Here is a 15,051-nt window from a genome sequence, read left to right as displayed (position 1 = left end):
CTACCCACCCATTCCCATTCTTTTGGCCCTGGCATTCCCCTATATTGGGGCATATAAAGTTTGCAAGTCCAATGGGCCTCTCTTTCCATTGATGGCCAACTAGGCCATCTTTCGATACTTATGCAGCTAGAGACAAGAGCTCCGGGGTTCTGGTTAGTACATCATTTTGTTCCAACAATAGGGTTGCAGATCCCTTTAGCTCCTTGGGTACTTTCTCTAGCTTCTCCATTGGGAACCCTGTGATACATCCAATAGCTGACTGTGAACATCCACTCCAGTTTGCTAGGCCCCGTCATCATCTCACAAGAGACAGCTATATTTGGGTCCTTTCAGCAAAATCTTGCTAGTGTATGCAATGGTGTCAGCGTTTAGAAGCTGCTTATGGGATGGATCCCTGGATACAGCAGACTCTAAATGGTCCATCCTTTCATCACAGCTACAAACTTTGTCTCTGTAACTCCTTCCCTGGGTGTTTTGTTCCCAATTCTAAGAAGGGGCACAGTGTCCACACTTTGGTCTTCATTCTTCTTGAGTTTCATGCGTTTAGCAAATTGTATCTTATATCTTGGGTATCCTAAGTTTTGGGCTAATATCCACTTATCAGTGAATACATTTGTGTGAGTTCTTTTGTGATTGTGTTACTTCACTCAAGATGATGCCCTCCAGGTCCATCCATTTGGCTAGGAATTTCATAAATTCATTCTTTTTAATAGCTGAGTAGTACTCCATTGTGTAAATGTACCATAATTTCTGTATCCATTCCTCTGTTGAGGGACATCTGGGTTCTTTCCAGCTTCTGGCTATTATAAATAGGGCTGCTATGAACATAGTGGAGCATGTGTCCTTTTTACCGGTTGGGACATCTTCTGGATATATGCCCAGGAGAGGTATTGCTGGATCCTCCGGTAGTACTATGTCCAATTTCCTGAGGAACCCCCAGACTGATTTCCAGAGTGGTTGTACAAGCTTGCAATCCCACCAACAATGGAGGAGTGTTCCTCTTTCTCCACATCCTTGCCAGCATCTGCTGTCACTTGAATTTTTGATCTTAGCCATTCTGACTGGTGTGAGGTGGAATCTCAGGGTTGTTTTGATTTGCATTTCCCTGATGATTAAGGATGTTGAACAATTTTTCAGGTGCTTCTCTGCCATTCGGTATTCCTCAGGTGAGAATTCTTTGTTCAGTTCTGAGCCCCATTTTTTAATGGGGTTATTTGACTTTCTGGAGTCCACCTTCTTGAGTTCTTTATATATATTGGATATTAGTCCCTTATCTAATTTAGGATAGGTGAAGATCCTTTCCCAATCTGTTGGTGTTTTTTTCTTTGTCTTATTGATGGTGTCTTTAGCCTTGCAGAAGCTTTGCAGTTTCATGAGGTCCCACTTGTCAATTCTCTATCTTACAGCACAAGCCATTACTGTTCTATTCAGGAATTTTTCCCCTGTGCCCATATCTTCAAGGCTTTTCCCCACTTTCTCCTCTATAAGTTTCAGTGTCTCTGGTTTTATGTGAAGTTCCTTGATCCACTTAGACTTGACCTTAGTACAAGGAGTTAGGAATGGATCGATTCGCATTCTTCTACATGTTAACAACCAGTTGTGCCAGCACCATTTGTTGAAAATGCTGTCTTTCTTCCACTGGATGTTTTTAGCTCCCTTGTCGAAGATCAAGTGACCGTAGGTGTGTGGGTTCATTTCTGGGTCTTCAATTCTATTCCATTGGTCTATTTGTCTGTCACTATACCAGTACCATGCAGTTTTTATCACAATTGCTCTGTAGTAAAGCTTTAGGTCCGGTATGGTGATTCCACCAGAGGTTCTTTTATCCTTGAGAAGAGTTTTTGCTATCCTAGGTTTTTTGTTATTCCAGATGAATTTGCAGATTGCACTTTCTAATTCGTTGAAGAATTGATTTGGAATTTTGATGGGGATTGCATTGAATCTTTCAATTGCTTTTGGCAAGATAGCAATTTTTACAATGTTGATCCTGCCAATCCATGAGCATGGGAGATCTTTCCATCTTCTGAGAACTTCTATAATTTCTTTCTTCAGAGACTTGAAGTTTTTATTATACAGATCTTTCACTTCCTTAGTTAGAGTCACGCCAAGATATTTTATATTATTTGTGACTATTGAGAAGGGTGTTTTTTCCCTAATTTCTTTCTCAGCCTGTTTATTCTTTGTGTAGAGAAAGGCCATTGATTTGTTTGAGTTAATTTTATATCCAGCTACTTCACCGAAACTGTTTATCAGGCTTAGGAGTTCTCTGGTGGAATTTTTAGGGTCACTTATATATACTATCATATCATCTGCAAAAAGTGATATTTTGACTTCATCTTTTCCAATTTGTATGCCTTTGATCTCCCTTTGTTGTTGAATTGCTCTGGCTAGGACTTCAAGTACAATGTTGAATAGGTATGGAGAAAGTGGACAGCCTTGTCTAGTCCCTGATTTTAGAGGGATTGCTTCAAGCTTCTAACCATTTACTTTTATGTTGGCTACTGGTTTGCTGTAGATTGCTTTTATCATGTTTAGGTATGGGCCTTGAATTCCTGATCTTTCCAAGACTTTTATCATGAATGGGTGTTGGATCTTGTCATATGCTTTTTCCGCCATCTAACGAGATGACCATGTGGTTTTTGTCTTTGAGTTTGTTTATATACTGGATTACGTTGATGGATTTCCGTATATTGAACCATCCCTGCATCCCTGGTATGAAACCTACTTGGTCAGGATGGATGATTGTTTTGATGTGTTTTTGGATTCGGTTAGCAAGAACTTTATTGAGGATTTTTGCATCAATATTCATAAGGGATATTGGTCTGAAGTTTTCTATCTTTGTTGGGTCTTTTTGTGGTTTAGGTATCAGAGTAATTGTGGCTTCATAGAATGAGTTGGGTAGAGTACCTTCTGTTTCTATTTTGTGGAAAATTTGTGAAGAACTGGGATTAGATCTTCTTTAAAGGTCTGATAGAACTCTGCACTAAACCCATCTGGTCCTGGGCTTTTTTTAGTTGGGAGACTATTAATGACTGCTTCTATTTCTTTGGGGGATATAGGGCTGTTTAGATCATTAACCTGATCTTGATTCAACTTTGGTACCTGGTATCTGTCTAGGAACTTCTCCATTTCATCCAGGTTCTCCAGTTTTGTTGAGTATAGCCTTTGGTAGAAGGATCTGATGGTGTTTTGGATGTCTTCAGGATCTGTTGTTATGTCTCCTTTTTCATTTCTGATTTTGTTAATTAGGATGCTTTCCCTGTGCCTTCTAGTGAGTCTGGCTAAGGGTTTATCTATCTTGTTGATTTTCTCAAAGAACCAGCTCCTTGATTGGTTGATTCTTTGAATAGTTTTTCTTGTTTCCACTTGGTTGATTTCGCCCCTGAGTTTGATTATTTCCTGCCGTCTACTCCTCTTGGGTGAATTTGCTTCCTTTTGTTCTAGTGCTTTTCAGTGTGTTGTCAAGCTGCTAATGTGTGCTCTCTCTAGTTTCCTTTTGGAGGCACTCAGAGCTATGAGTTTTCCTCTTAGAAATGCTTTCATTGCGTCCCATAAGTTTGGGTATGTTGTGGCTTCATTTTCATTGAACTCTAAAAAGTCCTTAATTTCTTTCTTTATTCCTTCCTTGACCAAGGTATTATTGAGAAGAGTGTTGTTCAGTTTCCACGTGAAGGTTGGCTTTCTATTATTTATTTTGTTATTGAAGATCAGCCTTAGTCCATGGTGATCTGATAGGATGCATGGGACAATTTCAATATTTTTGTATCTGTTGAGGCCTGTTTTGTGACCAATTATGTGGTCAATTTTGGAGAAGGTGCCATGAGGTGCTGAGAAGAAGGTATATCCTTTTGTTTTAGGATAGAATGTTCTGTAGATATCTGCCAGATCCATTTGATTCATAATTTCTCTTAGTTTCTCTGTTCCTGTTTAGTTTCTGTTTCCATGATCTGTCCATTGGTGAAAGTGGTGTGTTGAAGTCTCCCACTATTATTGTATGAGGTGCAATGTGTGCTTTGAGATTTACTAAAGTTTCTTTAATGAATGTGGCTGCCTTTGTATTTGGAGCATAGATATTCAGGATTGATAGTTCCTCTTGGAGGATTTTACCTTTGATGAGTATGAAGTGTCCCTCCCTGTCTTTTTTAATGACTTTGGGTTGGAAGTCAATCTTATCAGATATTAGAATGGCTACTCCAGCTTGTTTCTTCATGCCATTTGCTTGGAAAATTGTTTTCCAGCCTTTCATTCTGAGGTAGTGTCTATCTTTTTCTCTGAGATGACTTTCCTGTAAGCAGCAAAATGTTGGGTCTTGTTTGTGTAGCCACTTTGTTAGTCTATGTCTTTTTATCGGGGAGTTGAGTCCATTGATATTAAGAGATATTAAGGAAAAGTAATTGTTGTTTCCTGTTATTTTCCTTGATTGTTGTGCTGATGTTCTCTATGGAATCTTCTGCACCTGAGATTCTCTCTTCCATCTCTTGTATTCTGTTGCTGATGCTGGTATCTATGGTTCCAGATTTCTTTCCTAGGGTTTCTATCTCCAGTGTTGCCTCATTTTGGGTTTTCTTTATTGTGTCTACTTCCCTTTTTAGGTCTAGTATGGTTTTGTTCATTTCCATCATCTGTTTGGATGTGTTTTCCTGTTTTTCATTAAGGACTTCTACCTGTTTGATTAGGTTATCCTGTTTTTCTTTAAGGATTTGTAACTCTTTAGCAGTGTTCTCCTGCAATTCTTTAAGGGATTTTTGTGCTTCCTCTTTACTGTCTTCTACCTGTTTACCAGTGTTCCTTTGTATTTCTTTAAGTGTGTTATTAAAGTCCTTCTTGAAGTCCTCTACCATCATCAGGAGATATGCTTTTAGATCCGTGTCTAGCTTTTCCGGTGTGTTGGGGTGCCCTGGACTGGGCGAAGTGGGAGTGCTGGGTTCTGATGATGGTGAGTGGTCTTGGTTTCTGTTAGTAAGATTATTACGTTTACCTTTCTCCATCTGGTAATCTCTGGGGTTAGTTGTTGTTGTCACTGTTTAAAGATTGGAGCAGAAGCTGTGTTCCACTCACCAGCAGTCTCAAAATCCTGTGGCGGGGGTCGTGGGTAGCTGGAGGTACCCCGGTGCTGGTCCAGCTGGAAGAGGCCTGTGGTCCTACTCAGGCCGGGTTTTCTGCTTCCTTAACTAATGTAGTCTCAAGTCCCGCGCACAATTGGATTGGAGCAGAAGCTGTGTTCCACTCTCCAGAAGTCTTAAGATCCTGTGGTGGGTGTTGTGGGTAGCTGGCGAGTGTCAGCTGACTCTGCGCCCTAGCTACCCCGGTGCTTTTTTGACTGGAAGAGGCTTGTGGCCCTAAGTAGGCCGGATTTCTGCCTCCCCAACCAAAGCAGTCTCAGGTCCCGTCTGATTGGACTGGAGGAGAAGCTGTGTTCCACTCATCAGCAGTCTCAAAATCCTGTGGCGGGGGTCTTGGGTAACTGGCGGGTGTCAGCCGACCCTGCGCTCTAGCTACCCTGGTGCTGATCCCTCTTTTCTTTTTTTCTTGGTTATTTTCTTTATTTACATTTCAAATGTTTTCCCCTTTCCAGGTCTTCCCTTGGAAACTCCCTATCCCATCCCTCCTCCCCCTGCCTCTATGAGGGTGATCCAACACCCACCCACTCCCATCCTCCTGCCCTGCCATTCCCCTACACTAGGGCATCAAACACCCTCAGGCCTGACGGCTTCTCCTCCCACTGATGATCTGCAAAGCCATCCTCTGCCACACATGTGGCTAGCGCCATGGATCACTCCATGTGTATTCTTTGGTGGTCCTGCCCGCTGGAGCTCCAGGAGGACTGGCCTGTTGACACAGTTGATTGTTGCCTCCATGGGGCTACAAAACCCCTTAGCTCCTTCATTCTCTTCGCCAACTCCTCCATCAGGGACCCCTGATCTCAGTCCAATGGTTGCCTGTGAGCTTCCTCCTTTGTATTTGTCAGGCTCTGACAGAGCCTCTTAGGAGACAGCAATATCAGGCTTCCTTCAGCAAGCACTTCCCCACATCCAAAAAACATCCAAGTTTGGTGGCTGTATATGAGATAGATCCCCAGGTGGGGAAGTCTCTAGATGGCCTTTCCTTCAGTCTCTGCTCCACACTTTGTCTCCATATTTCCTTCTGATAGTATTTTGTTCCCCCTTCTAAAAAACACTGAAACATCCACATTTTGATCTTCCTTCTTCTTTGACTTCAAGTGGTCTGTGAATTGAAACTTGGGTATTCCAATTTTAGGGGCTAATATCCACTTATCAGTGAGTACATATCGTGTTTGCTCCTTTGAGACTGAGTCACTTTACTCAGGATGATATTCTCAAGTTCCATCCATTTGCCTGTGAATTTCAGGAAGTCATTTTTTAATATCAATAAAATATTTTAATTCCTACAATTTCTTGTATACATAAGTTGCAAAACATTCACCTGTATATGCAAAAGTAAACTCGAAGTCATTGTTTTTAATGGCTGAGTAGTACTCCATTGTGTAAATGTACCACATTTTCTGTATTCATTCCTCTTTTGAGGGACATCTAGGTTGATTCCAGCTTCTGACTATTATAAATATGACTGCTATGAACATAGTGGAGCATGTTATCTTATTACAGGTTGGTGCAACTTCTGGGTATATGCCCAAGAGTTGTATTGTTGGATCTTCCTGTAGAACCATGTCCAATTTTTGAAGAACCACTAAAATGATTTCCAGAGTGGTTGTATCAGCTTGTAATCCCACCATCAATGGAGGAGTATTCCTCTTTCTCCACATCCTCACCAGCATCTGCTGTCACCTGAGTTTTTCATCTTAGCCATTCTGACTGGTGTGAGGTGGAATCTTGGGATCGTTTTTTTGTTTGTTTGTTTTTTGTTTTGTTTTGTTTTGTTTTGTTTGTTTTTTGATATGCATTTCCCTGATGACTAAGGATGTTGAACATTTCTTTAGTTGTTTCTGAGCCCTTTGAGTTTCCTCAGTTGAGAGTTCTCTGTTGAGCTCTGTTCCCCATTTTTAATAGGGTTATTTGGTTGTCTGGAGTCAAACTTCTTGAGTACTTTGTATCTATTTGATATTAGCTCTCTATCAAATGTAAGATTGGTAAAGATCTTTTCCCAATTTGTTTGTTGCCAATTTGTACTATTGACAGTTTCCTTTGCCTTACAGAAGCTTTGCAATTTTATGAGGTCCCATTTGTCAATTTTTGAACTTAGAAAATGAGCCATTGGTGTCCTGTTCAAGAATTTTTTCTCAGTGCCCATGTGATTGAGTATCTTCCCCTCTTTCTATTCTACTAAATTCTGTGTATCTGGTTTTATGTGGAGGTCCTTATTCAACTTGGACTTGAGCTTTGTACTAGTAGAAAAGAATGGATCAATGTGCTTTCCTCTATGTGTTGACCGCCAGTTGAACCAGCACCATTTTTTGAAAATGCTGTCTTTTTTCCATTGGTTGGTTTTAGCTACTTTGTCAAAGATCAAGTGACCCTAGGATGTGTGGGTTTATTTCCGGGGCTTCAATTCTATTCCATTGATCTACCTACCTGTCACTGTACTGATACCATGCAGTTTTTATCACTATTGTTCTATAGTACAGCTACAGGTCCAGAATGCTGATTCCCCAAGAAGTTCTTTTATTGTTGAGAACAGTTTTCATGATCCTGGGTTCTATGAAGGCACAATTATGCTTATATCTAAACCACATAAAAGACCCAAAAAAGAAAGGACTTCAGACCATTTTCTCTTATGAACACTGAGGCAAAAATACTCAATAAAATTCTTGCCAACTGAATCTAAGACCACATCAAAATTATCATTCACTATGATCAAGTAGGCTTCATCTAGGGATGCAGAGACAGTTCAATATACAGAAATCCATCTGTGTAATTCACTACATAAACAAACTCAAAAGAAAAAAAAAAAACATGTGATCATTTCTTTAGATTCTGAAAAAGAACTTTACAAAATTCAGCATCCCTTCATAAAAGTCTTGGAAATATCAGGGATTCAAGCCCATACCTAAATATAGTAAAAGCAATATACAGCAAACCAGTAGCCAACATCAAATTAAATGCAGAGAAACTTGAAGCAATACCACTAAAATCATGGATTAGACAAGGCCCCCACTTTCTTCCTATCTATTCAATATAGAAAAAGTTGTAGCTAGAACAATTAGACAACAAAAGGAGGTCAACGGGATACAAACTGGAAAGGAAGAAGTCAAAATATCACTATTTGCAGATGATATGAGGGTATGCTTAAGTGACTCTACAAATACTCTACCAGCGAACGCCTACAGCTAAAAAACAACTTCAGCAAAGTGGACAGATATAAAATTAACTCAAGAAGAAGGAAAGAAATCAGTAGCCTTCCTCTATGACAGGAACTTCAAGTTTCTGAAGAAAGAAATCAAAGAAGATCTCAGAAATTGGAATGATCTCCCATGCTTGTGGATTGGCAGGATTAATATAGTAAAAATTGCCATCTTGCAGAAAGCAATCTACAGATTCAATGCAACCCCCATAAAAATTCAAACTCAATTATTCATAGAGTTAGAAAGAGCAATTCTCAAATTCATCTGGAATAACAAAAAAAAGAAAACAAAACAAAAACAAAAACAAAAAAACACAACAGCTTCCTACTTGAACATTCTCTCTCAACAAAAAAAAATATTGCCTGTCCTGGAAACCTAGAAATCTACCCAGAGATAGAGGAGTCATAGACCTTCAAGGAGAACTTGCAATTACCACTTTACAAATCAGTATAATTCATAACTACATTATAAACAGCTGTTCTTATATCCCCAGAGAAGTATAATCCTCACCCCTCACGAAAGAGATTTAATTTTTGCAGTAGAAGGACCCCATTAAAGAAAAACACAACCAGTCAAGTTGCAGAATTATAAAGCCCAATCCCAAAGAATACATCTACCAAACTCTCATGAACTTAAGGTTCAGTGTCATCACTCGCAATAGAAACATTGGAAGAGCCAGAGAAATAGGGGGCTATCTGTGGGATTGTGTATGCTGATAATGTCAGAAATTATACATATAAAAATCTCACCAAAATGTCTGTCTATACATGAAGAGAACAGGAGCGACCACAATAGATATGACATGGACAAGGGAAATCCCAATAGACTCCAGACTTACACACAAGAAGTGCAGAATAAGAAAGACTGCAACTGGGAGAAGTAATCTTCACCATGGATGAGCATATCATTTGGTTATCCAGTACCAAATGGTCAACACTGAAAACATGCATACAAAATCACTGAGACTGATTTTGTGCTCCTTAGGAATATACATGGACATATACAAATACATATACAGATAATACATAACATATACATATAAACAAAATTATGCATGTAACAACAAAAGTGCATATAATAGTAATTGAGATTCAAAAGGGCAATTACTTAAAAGGTAGCAAGAAATGGCATATGGGAGGGTTTGGATGGCAATAAAGAAAGGGGGAAATCGTGTAGTTATAAAATATACTGAAAAATAAAGGGTAATAAAAATTTTAAAGCCGGGCATGGTGGCGCACCCCTTTAATCCCAGCACTCGGGAGTCAGAGGCAGGTGGATTTCTGAGTTCGAGGCCAGCCTGGTCTACAAAGTGAGTTCCAGGACAGCCAGGGCTACACAGAGAAACCCTGTCTCGAAAAACGAAAAAAAAATTTTTAAATAAAATTAAAACTAAAAATTATATTTATATAATATAAATATAAGAGTAGATATAGCATGTTTATGCACTCCTTCTGTTAAAGGAATATAATATATGCTTCATTTATAAATATTAATGAAAAATAATACGATGTATATTTCTGCAAATTTCAGAAAAGTTATGCTTGAACAATATGAATCTTATTTATCAAAAATGTATGCATTTTGAGAATGTTTCCATAACACATTTTCTACTTATCTTCACTTGTTTTGTATGGTCTATACATGTATATAACAGAATACATGTATATATAAAAATAAAAATCCTTTAGATAATATTTTAATTTACTATTGTTTTAATTCCTACCAGAAATTATACAATATTAAAAGAAAGTTAGAATACTAATTCCCAGATTTTTTACTGTGGAACTTTACAGGGAAGGAATCAGTGACCCATGTCCCTACCATACTTTATCCTATTTTCATAATTTTATGTTTTATGCTCTTATGTATATGGCTGTTTGGCCTGCATTTATGCAGCAGCACAATGTGCCTGTCTGTTTTCTGTGGCAATCAGAGAAGTGTATCATGTACCTTGAATTGAAAATTTGGAAAGTTATGATATTTCCTAAGGGAGCTAGAAATCAAATCCAGCTCTTCTGTAAGAATAGTAAGTCCTCTTAACAAATTAGCCATCTTTCTGGCTGATTCCTCCTTATTTTTTAACAACATCTTTACTCATAGCCAAACACTACCTGGAACTTAGAGAATCTTGCAGAAAAGTAATGGAGTGTTCATTCAAACAGCCAAACATAAGTCCTTCAGGAACCTGAATGACGGTTTTAACTCAGCCTGCCAAACTTTGCTAAGAACCAGAATAGGTTCACGAACAGAAGTTTCCCTGATAAAGCCTGCACTTGAGACTCTAACATGAGAATCGACCTTATCTTAGCCCTAGGAGATTCTCAACTCCACCTAGACTTCTAATAGTTTGAAGTGATTATGTGGATAATATTTAGTTAAAGCAACAAACAGTAATTAATGATACACATATTAACTCTCCTACGAATATACTTTGTTGAACAATTCTTTAATAAATTTTATTATAGCCTTAAAATCCATGTATTTTAAACTATTAAAAGTCACATAGCTAAATGTATAAGTTTATAGTGTGGAAACACTAAAAATTCTTACAATATGGTATTTCACAACTCTGGAAAATATGTAGATATTAAATACAAATATGGAAATTAGGAGTTACCACAACAAAACACATCAGGAGGTAGTTCTAAAAATAATAAATGCTAGTCCTTATTTGAGAAGTGCTCATACTAGGATTGAATATCAATGAGATGTAATTGCTAGATGCTTTCATATTCCAGCATAGCAAAATAAAACTGCCTAATTTTTGAAATGTTGAAAATGTCAATGTATGCAAATTTTGAGGATGGGTTGGTAATCATAGGGTGGCAGAGGGAGGAAAGAAAGGAGATGAAGTCCTACCATTAGATGGTCCTGATATTAACTTGGATGAAAATGACCATAAAATGCTAGTCCTAAGGCCTTAGTTGTCAGTGTCATCATGTCCTGTTAAATGGTAAGTGGAGATGCTACGTTAAGAAAAATAACCTCTCACTTTAAAATTTGTAAAGAGGATTCTGAAGATAATAAATGTGCTTTATTCCTCAAAATGTTATTACCAATGATACCAGTAAAGTGACATTCACAGAAAATGTAATAGTCCTCTTATAATACATTACCTGCACCAGAATTCTTTATGATGAATTAATTTATCATGTGAATTCATAATCAATAAGCAGACATTAATTATCTAATAAGTAATTTCTTCAATCATTCCACTCTTTGTTTTAATATATCATATTATGCAGACAATAATAACTATTACACATAGATACTTAAAGAGAATTGATTATATCTTATCAGAGTCATATTTTAGATATTATATTTATAGGATTGATTATAAGAAAAAAACACAAAAGTTTAAAATGTCATACCCTGAAAAATTATTCTTCCTAATTGATGTACTACTTTCTTTTTATTTCAACCTGCTTTATAAATATTCCAATTTTGTATGTATTTATACAACAACATATGTATATGAGCAAGTCTCTGTGACTGTGTACCTTTTTGAAGCACGTTTTCTTTATTAACTCTTAGTTGAACTGTTAAGAGGTAAGTTCATTTAGACAGAAACTATTCCTGGTTAAAAATTTTGAGATGTGTGGGTGGAATTGCCCCTATCTAAAGGAAATGCAGGGACAAACAATGGACAAGAGACTGAAGGAAAGGGCATCCAGAGACTGCCCCACCTTGGGATCCAACCCACATGCAGACACCAAACCCAGACATTGTTTCTGATGCCAACATGTACTTGCAGATCAGAGCCTGGCATGGCTGTGTTCTTAGAGCTTCTGCCAAGACCTGATTGAGACAGATAGAGATACTTATAGCCTACCATTGGACTGAGACCAGAAACCCCTATAAAAGAGTTAGGGAAAGGACTGAAGGAGCTGAAAGGGATGGTTAGGAAGAACAACAGTTATCAACTAACTGGACCCCTCAGAGCTCCCAGGGACTAAGCCACCAACCAAAAAGCTACATGGGCTGGTCAATAGCCCCTGCTACATATGTAGCAGAGGAATGCCTTGTCTGGCCTCAGTGGGAGATGGTGTGATTGGCCCTGTGTAGGCTTGTTTCCCTAGAGAAGGGGAATGCTAGAGGAGTGAGGTGGGAATGAGTTGGTGGATGGGGGAGGACCCTCCTTGAGGAAAGGGGAGTGGCGATGGGGTGGGATGAATTGTGGAGACCAGACCGGGAAGGGAGACAACATTTGAAATATAAATAAATAATGATAAAAATAAAATCCACACAATGTTCCATGAAAATATAAGAGGTAAGTTCATTAAATGCTAGTAGACATAAACGCAAGGTCTATATTAATGTACCTCAAAGCATCTTCAAGACCATTGTGAAAGAACAGGAATGTTTGGAAGAGCCAGAGGTTGGGAATGACCAGGTTATGATCTCAAGACTGCTGCCCTAATAAACTAAGGGTGTGCTTACCTGCAGAAGACCCACACAGTATCAAACTAGTCAACATTCTGTCATGTCATGGAATACATGAGACTAATGAACCCTCACCCTTAACTTAAGAGATATTAACAGATGATAGCTTCTGGGAAGGAAGTTTTCTATTAATGTATAGCCCTTGCAGGTTAACTATAATCTAGTGGATGACTGCATTGCATAGGGGCACATGAGCAACACATTAGAAGTAGTGGGCTAATAAAATAAAAGAGGAGAGGACAGGAAGCTGAGAGGAGGTAAAGAGATGAAGTGATGTGTAATGGTTCACAGGGAAATTATGAGAAGTCGAAGTTCATGTAATCAAAATAGATTGTGTGACATTTCCAAAGAAAAATGCTAAAATAATAATTCTTTTAATAATCAGTTTTCCATGTTTTAAAATAATGTGTTAATTCTAGACATTTCATTAACTAAGAATGTATCTGTTAACTTTTTTTAAATAGTAAAGATGTAGCACCATTTAGCTCCTTTGTCTCCTTATCAATCTATGCTTTGTGATTCTTGAATGTACACAATAGTATTTTGTATTTTACTAATCCCTGGTATGTAGTAACTAAAAGTTGGAGTCCACAGAAATAAAGCAAACACTGGAAAAGAGGACAAAATAGACAAGGACATAGGAAACCCTCAGCTGACTAGCAAAGAAATCAATGAAACATAAAACTTCAATGAGATGTTGCATTACAGGCAGAAACTTGGGATCTGTTTCCTGTACCATGAAAAAGAGTCAGGGAGAGTAATCTGAAATTGTGTAACAGAGCTGGAGACTTCATCCTCTCAAATATCACACATGATAAACTAATACAAAATATGGCAAACATATAAAGACTGCATGGTGATAATCAAGAATACCAGCAACTGGAAGCTGTATACCAAATCAATTTGTTCCAAAAATATCGTGTAATTATTTTAAAATATACTTTATTCTAACAACACATTTGTTGATGATTCAACTCTATGGTAAGAAATGATATGAATTTTGGTGAATAAAATACTGAAAAAGAATGAAAAAAGAAATGACAACATTTTCACAGTTTTTAAAGAAGATCATACATCCTATATGCTGTTGTTTATATTCACTCTCGTGTTTACATACAAAATAATAGTTGTATGTGCATATTTCCATGATAGTGAACATAGTCTTCAGTTATTATAGTTTGGTATGTTAAATGTCTTTCAAATCTTCATTTTTTTTTAATCTCTATCATTTAATATCGAGAGGCTGGACACTTAATCTGACTGCAACATTTAGAGATGGGAACTTTGGGAAGTAGGGAGGGTTAGATAATTTCTTTTATGATTTATAAGATGACTGCAACTAGAAGACAGATGAAAACACCCTGTGTTTAGTCAGAAGATGTCAGAAGAAGACCCTAAAAACATTAGCCCTTTTATTCCAAGACAGAGAGTGATTTTTATGATTGTACCTGGCCCAGCCTGTGACTGCCTTTCATTAGAAAGAGAAATCAAGCTTGCGCTTCAGTAATCCTGCTTCTCTCATTTAATAATAGATCTAGAAAATTGACATTCATATATAGATTTGCATAAATTCTTATAGTAGCGAAGATATAGTATAGTACCTTTGTACTCTACTAGATATATGTTAGTACAGACACTCTTTTTTATCTGGTACCTCCATTAGTATAACTGACTCAATGAAACATAGTCATTATTGAAGCCACATATGGATGTTAGTTAGAACTCTGTAAATATAAAAAAATGTGTCTTTAATTAATATTTAAAGAGAACCATAATGTAAGTAGTTAAAACCATTTATATTTTAAGAAAAATGCAGGCATAATATCTTGCAGAAAATTTAAACTAGGTCATGAATCTAAATTATTGTATATATATTGTCTATCATATAAAATAAATATGTGTGGAAATTATTATCTAGTTTATGATAGAGGTTAACTCCATGTTTGAAGGAACATAAGTAAATAAAGTAATATGAATTCATGTAAGAACTCTAGGTTAAACTGAAATAGTCTTTCATGATTTTGAAGAAGATTATATAATATTCTTAGGATTTTTGATATTTGATACATCTTATTAATTGATCATTCATTTTTAACTTACTACCATCACTAAATAACCTGTTATATTAAATATGTTAAGGTGAACAGAGCCAAACCATTTGAGATAATACTCCTGTTTTTACTTAAAATTTCCCAGTTTCTTCTAGTGGTTAGCAAAATTATTAGCATATGGAATTGGTTCAATATTAGTTATTTTTTTCTTACTTATTTCATTTTGTCCTGTAATAC

The sequence above is a fragment of the Mus caroli genome, unplaced genomic scaffold, assembly GCF_978045245.1.
Source record: "Mus caroli unplaced genomic scaffold, Mus_caroli_1 scaffold_4, whole genome shotgun sequence".
In the NCBI taxonomy this organism is placed as follows: Eukaryota; Metazoa; Chordata; class Mammalia; order Rodentia; family Muridae; genus Mus; species Mus caroli.
The sequence above is the reverse complement of the archived record's forward strand: the minus strand, read 5'-3'. Positions refer to the sequence as shown.